The sequence below is a fragment of the Convolutriloba macropyga genome, chromosome 2 (assembly GCF_964194025.1).
Source record: "Convolutriloba macropyga chromosome 2, txConMacr16.3, whole genome shotgun sequence".
In the NCBI taxonomy this organism is placed as follows: Eukaryota; Metazoa; Xenacoelomorpha; order Acoela; family Convolutidae; genus Convolutriloba; species Convolutriloba macropyga.
The window spans coordinates 38,370,861-38,379,697 of record NC_134469.1 but is presented as its reverse complement, the minus strand read 5'-3'; the positions used below and the strand labels follow the sequence as shown (position 1 = coordinate 38,379,697).

At 34.1% G+C, this 8,837-nt stretch overlaps 2 protein-coding genes across 4 annotated transcripts in view; one reads left to right on the top strand and one right to left on the bottom strand.

The window, feature by feature from the left end:
- Positions 1 to 8,837, top strand: part of LOC142358644 (equilibrative nucleoside transporter 3-like) — a 502,369-nt gene that overhangs the window by 61,066 nt on the left and 432,466 nt on the right. The gene's annotated exons all lie outside the window — the stretch shown is intronic.
- Positions 1 to 8,837, bottom strand: part of LOC142358637 (uncharacterized) — a 66,545-nt gene that overhangs the window by 51,174 nt on the left and 6,534 nt on the right. The window contains exon 1 of one of the 3 annotated variants that reach the window (XM_075410099.1): positions 2,445 to 2,846. The exons of the other annotated variants lie outside the window; for them this stretch is intronic. The gene's annotated coding sequence lies outside the window, so the exon portion shown is untranslated. Of the gene's footprint in view, positions 1 to 2,444; positions 2,847 to 8,837 lie in introns of those variants that run through there. 3 annotated transcript variants of the gene reach the window in all.

The following is an 8,837-nucleotide window of genomic DNA, read 5'->3' as shown; positions in this document are numbered from 1 at the left end:
CTTTTGAATCTCAATGGCATTTTTAGATGATAAACTGAATCTCTTGAAAAACTCATATTTAGCTCTAATGTTTTAGTGACTTTCAGATAAAATATTTTGAAAAAATGGATGTTTGATTTTTTCATTCTTGTTCTGATTTGGACATCATTTTGCTTAGTCATATTATTGATAGGTATTGTCCAATTTTGCTGAAGCAAACCACAAATCTTTATATGTTTGACTTTTTGACTGAGGGCTTAGACTATTTGTTTTCATAAGAATTTTGATCAAGTTATTGATACTGGTGAAATTTTTATGTCTTTCTTTTCGTTCAAGCAGACCTTTTACAAAAAAGACCGATTGATAGTCAATTGAGAGGCAAGTAAAGAAAAAATACTTTCAGTTTCACTATAATTGTTGAAGGTTTTTAAAATCCAATAGCTATAATAGTTTCAGTACTCTGGTTTGGTGAAATAGTATGTTAAATTTTGAGTTATTTCCTTGTTTAATCTTTTTTTTGAAGTTTAGTAAGACGTAATTTATAGTAAGTAGTTCATATGTGTTTGGGAAAAGCCACAATTCGAAATATCTTGACTAATCAGGAAACCTTGTAATGCACTTAACAACAAGTAAAGAAGTAAAATAGAATCAGTTCACTATAATTGTTAAAGGTTTTTAAAATCCAATAGCTATAATAGCGTCAGTACTGTGATTTTGTGAAATAGTTTCTTAAATTTTGAGTTCTTTCCTTTTTTATTGTTTTTTTGAAGTTTATTAAGACGTAATTTATAGTAAGTAGTTCATATGTGTTTGGGAAAAGCCACAATTCGAAATATCTTGACTAATCAGGAAACCTTGAAATGCACTTAACAACAAGTAAAGAAGTAAAATAGATTCAGTTCACTATAATTGTTAAAGGTTTTAAAAATCCAATAGCTATAATAGCGTCAGTACTAAGATTTTGTGAAATAGTTTCTTAAATTTTGAGTTCTTTCCTTTTTTATTGTTTTTTTGAAGTTTATTAAGACGTAATTTAAAGTAAGTAGTTCATATGTGTTTGGGAAAGGTCACAATTCGAAATATCTTGACTAATCAGGAAACCTTGTAATGCGCTTAACAACAAGTGAAGAAGTAAAATAGATTCAGTTCACTATAATTGTTAAAGGTTTTTAAAATCCAATAGCTATAATAGCGTCAGTACTGTGGTTTTGTGAAATAGTTTCATAAATTCTGAGTTCTTTCCTTTATTATTGTTTTGTTTGAAGTTTTATGACTTTGTCTCAGTACAACAGGCCAATATAGAATATTATGCAGTTGCAAGCCGGTCTGTTTTTGTTTTCAGTTGAAGACTTATGGTTTTCGTAGCTTTTGAAATTACTTGCTTAAAAAATCGATTTTATAAATTGTCACTTTATATCTTCTATCTGTCAACAGGTATTCTAATCGCTGTAAAGACGGGCCGTATCCTCTTTCTAGCGAGCCAGAATCAAATTTTCATAATTGTTTTGTTTTCATCCTCTTGTTTTCTTGGCTTTGATACCACGCATTGTCATTTAAAAAGCTTGTTTTGGGATATATGCGGATTTTTGAGGTTGCTCTTTGTTTCCTTGCCACAATAAAAAACTCATGAGGAGGTCCTTTTGGCGTTGAAAGTTCGCGCAAAAGAAATTATAATCTTCTCAGTGATTAGATTATCGTTTTATTGGCTGCGACAGCGTTTTAATGATAAATTATTTGATTTTACCTTGAAAGTTTAGATGTTTTGCGTGCTCTTTTTGAAGTCTTATGACATAATCTGGACGATGATAGGTCTGAGTTGCTTCCTTATAAAATATAAATTAACGGGTGTCAGTTGGTTCCTCAATTATACATCAAGATATATTAGTGGACCTTTTTAACGATTTCAGCTGATACCTAATGATTTTAATCACTTAGAAAATAGTGGTTTTCAACAATGGAAACTTTTTTCTGAACTTTGACTGTTCTGCAATCGTTTTTTGAAGTGTTACCGTGTCTCTTTAATGAGAGTTCTCATATCTGTTTGGTAATAAACTGGTCAATTTGTTTAGTTTATTTGTTATACGGTGCTGTTTTGATTTTGTCATTGTGTTTTCTTTTAAACATAGACATCGATTTTTGAGTGTAATTAATATTTGTTTCATTTGACTTTTGCTTTTGTCTTGTCCCCTAGTCTAGTTTTCATCAACCCCCTATTACTTTATTAATTTAGAGGAAGACCAGTAAGTCAAAAATGAGGATTTTAAGGCAAATTCTATACGCATCTTGTTATTCCCCTTTTTGTTACGGACTGATTGATCGTAATACTATTTGCAGGTATGAACCGACGATACTCTTGCAATTAAATTTCTTGCTTATTTTTGTCTTAATATTAGCGTAGTTCTATTAGAGAAACGAGTTGGGAAAAAAATGAAAAGAACAATCTGTTTAGGGCTGAAATAACTTACCGTGTATAAATTCAGACAACTCTTTGTATGTCTTGCAGCTCCCGTTTTAAAAGTAAATGTCACAGCTAGTATCAGAGAAGGCAATGTAGCTATGAATTTGTTCAAATCTGATTATTAAATAACAGCCGCAAGAAGTTTACAAATAATCACTTCAAGTTTTCCATGGAATTGATACTGCTGGCGAGAGTAAATAAATTGGCGTCTATTTATAGAAAGTGGTTCACATGTGTTTGGGAAAGGCCACAAGTCAAAATATCCTGACTAATCGAATAGGGAAACCTTGTAATGCACTTTACAACCAGACATAACTAACTGGCTTTAGCAATAAAGCGAAATTTGTTCACAATCTGATCACGCAATACACTAACGACTGGGTTCAGAGTTGTTCACGCTTATTGATTTTCTCCAATTTTGTTCCCGGCTTTGTACTAGAAAGCGGAAATTGGAAACCCATAATTTTAGAGGTCAAAGCACGCGGTGGGATAATGGAAAAGGACGCGACGGGATAAATTCCTTCCTAGATGTTGGGAATTACTTTCTCCTTACTACTGAACGAAAGCTCAATGATCAGAAATTCATAGAGGGGGGTTTTTTCCCATTAAAACATTAAACCCCTTCCCCCCTTCCCCCCTTCCCCCCCACCATCACCAACACCACGCAATTAGCTGAAAAGTTATAGCCCCCCCATATGGTAAATTTAAGGTGTGTGTGTGTGTGTGTGTGTGTGTGTGGGGGGGGGGGGGGGGGTAACCGTAACACTTTTTTTTTCAATCGTAAATTTTTCGAAAAATCTTTTAACCCGATAAATCACAGAAAAAAAACAGCCGAAGATTTAAAAAATCAGAACCTTCAAGCCTCTGCAAAATAATACATTTATGGCTAGGGAAAGTATAAATTTGACTCAAACACTCAAGTAGCAAATGAAAAAGAGAGAAATCAGAAATAGATCTACATATGACGAGCGATTGATTGATTTTTGGAAATTTACTGGATTCGCCTGAAAGATAATTTTCGGCCAATTTAGCAAAGACAGATGAATGGGTTTTGGTGCATTTATGGCAACAGGGGACAAAGAACCTTCTGACCAAAATAGGTAATAGGATAAGAGCCCAGGGGAATTTAATACGAGCTATTTTGCCAATGTGGGACTTAGAATGTCTCTTTTTAATCTCAAAAGCCTTAAAATGAGGCACATTAACTGACATTGAAATGCTAATTTTATTCACCTAACATATTAATTGACAAATTAGTTGTCATTTCACCTCTATCATTTACTCAGCAGATAATTTTTTGTTGTGGAGGTAACCTTTCCTGCCTTCTGTAAACAGTTCACAATTGAGACGCACGTTAAACACAGTCTAATTAGAGAAAATTTTCTGCAACTAGAGTTTGTTAGATAAAAACCAAGTTTGCCTCTAACTTTCCCCAGAAACAATCAGTAGTCATCCGACTAGTTCAGACTAATTAGAGCAAGTTGCCTCTCATTCAATTTGCAAAAACTGCCGCCAAATGGTAAAAACGTTTTTGGTTCCGTTACAATTAACTGTCGCTTTTAAAGTAAAATCAGAAGGCTTGAAGCATTCCCCTTGCAACTGAAAATCAGGTAAATCAAGGTTCATAACGACACATTGAAATCAAACGGTGTTGTTTGAATTAAAGCGTTTTGTATCATTGCGACCTTTGCTGCACGGAAGAGGAAAAATAGTTGAATAGAGTTTCTTAAAATTAACCTTGCAACAAACTTTCACTTATTTAAAACACTTTTCAGAATTTTGGAAAACCTCGTTCTAATATTTAAAAAGTTGCAACTGCAGACCATTTTCTACAAAACGCAAGTGTTAATTGTACACCGGCTCTGATATACTAGAATCGTAAAGAAAAAAATCGAGGTTAACAAAATCGAGGTTAACAAATCGAGGTTAAAAAATCGAGGTCAACAAAGTTTTAAAAGTTGTTTTATAATCTTGATCACTAATTAGTCCCACACGGCCTTTGAACGAAATTGTAAGAAAGTAATTGATTTTGATGTTCACGTGAAATTCATTGTGACGAGTTTGACTGTTTCACCACAATCTAAAAATTGGACAAATTTTCTTCAACACGACTGTGCACCCCTGTACAATCCCGTAACACACTACTCACATCTGTTTACTCAATCCATTTTCATAAAACGAATTGTGATCCTTCAACATATGCAATTTAACTATTACCTATCCTTCTCAACAGATAATCTCAATAAACTTGCCTCCCTTATGAATTGGAGGCGCGGTAATGTGTTTTCACACATAATTTTCCGACCACGCGCATCCACATTCGTGGCTTAAATATCTACCAAATCAAGCACAAATAGGAAATAGTGAAAACAATAATGGGTTGATGATGTTTTGTAATTTTCTCAAATTAGTACATACTTATACGCCATTAAGTGAATACCAGTTTGATTATATTTTATTTCAGAACGAATAAAAATTGAACCGAGTAACACATTTCACGTTTAGTTGAAAAAAGAAATCGACAATATTACAATTTCTTGAGCTGATAAAAAACGATTGGGTCAAGTCAACACCTACTTTTGTCAAAATCAAAATTGAGATTCTGAATTCATATTCTACAGAACTTTTAAAGCAAATTGCAGACATGGAGTCCGTAAAGCAAGTTGCAGACATGGATCTTTTCTGCTAGCGCCCCCCCCCCCCCGCTTAGTTAGGCACCCCCCATTTATAAATGTGTAAACCGATTGTTAAAGCTAAGTAATCTTATACGTGAACATATATGAGCAATATGCATTTACTGAAAGCTAGCACAGCTATGGTTTGAAAGTATTACGTATCCAACTAAAATTTGTTGCATATAACGTAAGCATCAATAAAAATTTCTTGTATTAGATCATTTTTGGTGTTATCGGCTATAATAAGGGCTTGATTTTTTAAAACTTCTAAAGGCAACTACTCTAAAAGTGCCTTCAATCTACCTAGACACTCTTGTTTCAATGAAATGCAAATATCGCTCGTACAATTCGTGAAAACTTAGATTTTGGGGGGTGCAAAATTTAACGGCTATATAAGGCAGGGGGGGGGCGCTAGCAGAAAAGATCCGAATTCTCAAAAAATAGTAAGTGCTCTAAAAAAAATTAGTCAAACCGAAGGGAAAAAAACTACAAACGCGTGGCAACAAATGACGTCGAGAACACCAGTTCAAGGGCAGAGTGTTAGAATTCAGTCAAAAATGATCTTTGGTTTCATGACCTTTGATCCGATAGTCGTAACCAAATCAAGGAAGACATCTGATTAGATAAGAGCTCAAGTCACAATTTAAAACCCAAAAAGCTAGCAACTCGACTTTCAGTCTTTTTACAGCAACACCACCCTTTGACGGCTGGCGGAAAATAGGAGGCGGAAATAAACGCAAAACAACGTACAAAAACTGGACAAAAAAATCTCCATTTTCTTTGATATGTAATCATGTGGACTTTAACGAAACAAATCATAATATATTGAACAAAATCACTCCATTTACCATCAAAAACAATCAAATTGCCGTAAATAAAAGCGTTGAAACAACCAAAAGAGAAACCGAAGCATTCGTAGAATTCTAAAAGACCCATTCGTGAAATTCAAAAAGAGCACTAATTCAAAGGTACAGGGTTAAAATTCAGTAAAAAATTGTTATCTTTGGCTGCTTGACGCGTATTTCAACGGTCGTTACCAAATTAAAGGAAGGCAACTGATTAGATATGAGCTTAAGTCTTAATTTAGAACCCAAAAAAGATAAAAAGTTGACATTTTATGTTTTTACAGTAACAGCAGGCTTTGATAGCGAGGAAAAAACTTCGCAAAAGAAACTGAAGAAATCTGGACAAAAGGAATCTCATTTTTTAATTTAAAATAATGTCGAGTTTGTTCGAACAAATTTGAACAAGATCACACTATCTAGCATCAAAACTAAATAAACTGCCAGAAAACCAGCAAAAAAATAGCCAAAAAAACAAAATGAATCTTTTGTGAAACTCTAAAAGTTTATTGGCGTCAAATTTTGAAAACAACTAACCTCATTAGAACACTGCAGATTCAAATTAGCGAGCATTTTGGAGTATTTAATGATCAAAAACTTAAAATACTATTACTTAATTGCAGTCAGCAATGCTCCTTAATTGCAGGAAAAATTAAAGGTACTCATAGGTAAATTGTGTGTCGGTAATTTTCCCGTTATAAACAAAGCAAGTCAGCCAATATGACTAAATTAAAATTTGATGATACATTTTGTGATAGAGAATGAAAAAGCAACAAAAAAGAAAAACCGACAAAAATGGAATGTTTTGTCGGCAAACGGACTCAAACTCAAAGCCAAATGTTTTTTTTCGAACAAAAACAGCACTGAAGTAAAAAAAATTCTATGAAACCGATAATCACTACTTGCGTTCACTAAGTATAATTAAAAAGCAGCTGGTAGCAGTCAGTATTGCAATTCATATAAAAGTCGTAAAGAAAAACCATGATTAAAAAGCAAAGTATAAAATATAACCAATAATTTTAAAGACAAAAAATTTCATGGTGTTAGAAATCCTGAACTAATGAAATTAAACAATGGATAAGGACAACGATGGTTCTCTAGGTTACTCATGTAGAGATTACCAATTTCACTGCTTCAATTTTAGTTCTCATTGACGTTAAAAAGGTGAAAAAAAGATGGCTCCCCAGTATAATCAAAGTTCTTTCGATTGTGATAACCGCAATGAGGTCTTTATCAATCTTGCTATTATGTTCTGTGGTTACCAGCAACACAATGTTGTCGCTAATATTAACATACTTGGGCAAAAATCTGTCGAAAAATTGGTCGAAATTGAGGCTGAAAATGAAAAAAAATTACTTAAATTGCGAATGTTCATAAAAACTTTACATCTGGACAACTCCTCAAAAACGACAAACTCCAAAAAAATGATTTACAATTCTACGCTCAATGGGCTTTTAATGATACCAATCAAGGTATAAATCTTTCTAAGTCAAGGTATAAATCTTTCTAAGTCAAATATTTCGGTCGGCCAAAATTCACTGAACAAAAAACACAGTTGAGCATGTAGTTCATCCCCCTACTAAAAGTGGACTCAGAACAACCAATTAATGAGCAGTCATTAGACACCACTAACAATCACAGCTTCAATACTCAATAGTTTGTCTCCAGGCACTGCTTTCCTTGTTACATGAAACGTGTGCGCTTAAAGGCTCAAGCAATTCAAAAAAATTTACTCAAGACGCAAGTCTACTGCTAGTATTCTAACAGACTGCTATAATAGTAGACTGCTATTACAATAGACTGCTATAATAGACTGCTAGTATTCTATTCAACCTTCTATTTTAGCCATAATGACGTCAAAGCTTTAGTAGGTTCATTCTCAAAAAAATTTGAGGTAATTTTATGCAAAAGTATTTGAATAGATTTTGTCTTAACTTGAAGTGTCTCGTGAAAAAATACTGATTAAATTTATGAGTTGTCTCAAAGAAGCGAGTGTTTCACATATAAAAAGCAAGGCCTCTGAGGGGCTCCCAATCTGCAGAATACCCATCAAGGAGATCAATTTGTGATTAACAAGAGCTAACAAAAGGAAGGCTCATCTATGAAGCGTGTGTGTTAACCTCTCCCAAGGCCTCACAACTTTATATAAGCCTTTGAATATCAACTGGGTGTTTTGGTGAGCCAATTGAAACATGATGGATTCAACTCGAAATTGTCCAAATTGTTCAATTCGTCTCTATTGTGTTTCATTTTTGTTGTTTCATTTTCTGTTATTGAAAAGAGGTACGGAAACTCGCACAGAAATTCGTCTGGTGACAACGCATGTGACCAAGTTTGGTGTCATCGATATGGAATGGAACAATTATCTCAAACAATTATCGTCTGCTGACAATCTTTTTAATGAAACAGTACTTGCAGAAACTCCTGAGTGTTTTTCCTACACCAATAATCAGGATTCTTTGATAGGTGACATTTCATGTGTAGCTTGAGCATTTCCAATTGGTAAAATAAAAATTCAACCTTTTTGTGCAGAGTCAGGAGCTCCTCACAACTTCAAGTCCCGAACGTCAATTTTGTTCTAGCAGGAGTGAAAAAAGGAATAATTTTGTACCTAAATTTACCATTCGGCAGGGACAAAATGGAACAAATAGAAAAACTGCAAATGGCATCATTAGGTTTAGAGATTATTTCTTCTGAAGCCTACCCAACTAAGATGACATTTCAGAAAGATTTCGCGTTTTCACAACGGAGACTGCCATCTTCAGTCTCTTCACCCCCTTCTGAATACTGTCCGTCAGAAGAATAGCGCAGGCCGAGAACCTGCCTAAATTCGAGTCCACTATGCTGACTCTGCTTCGTTAAGGATCTTCACAAGGATTTTCC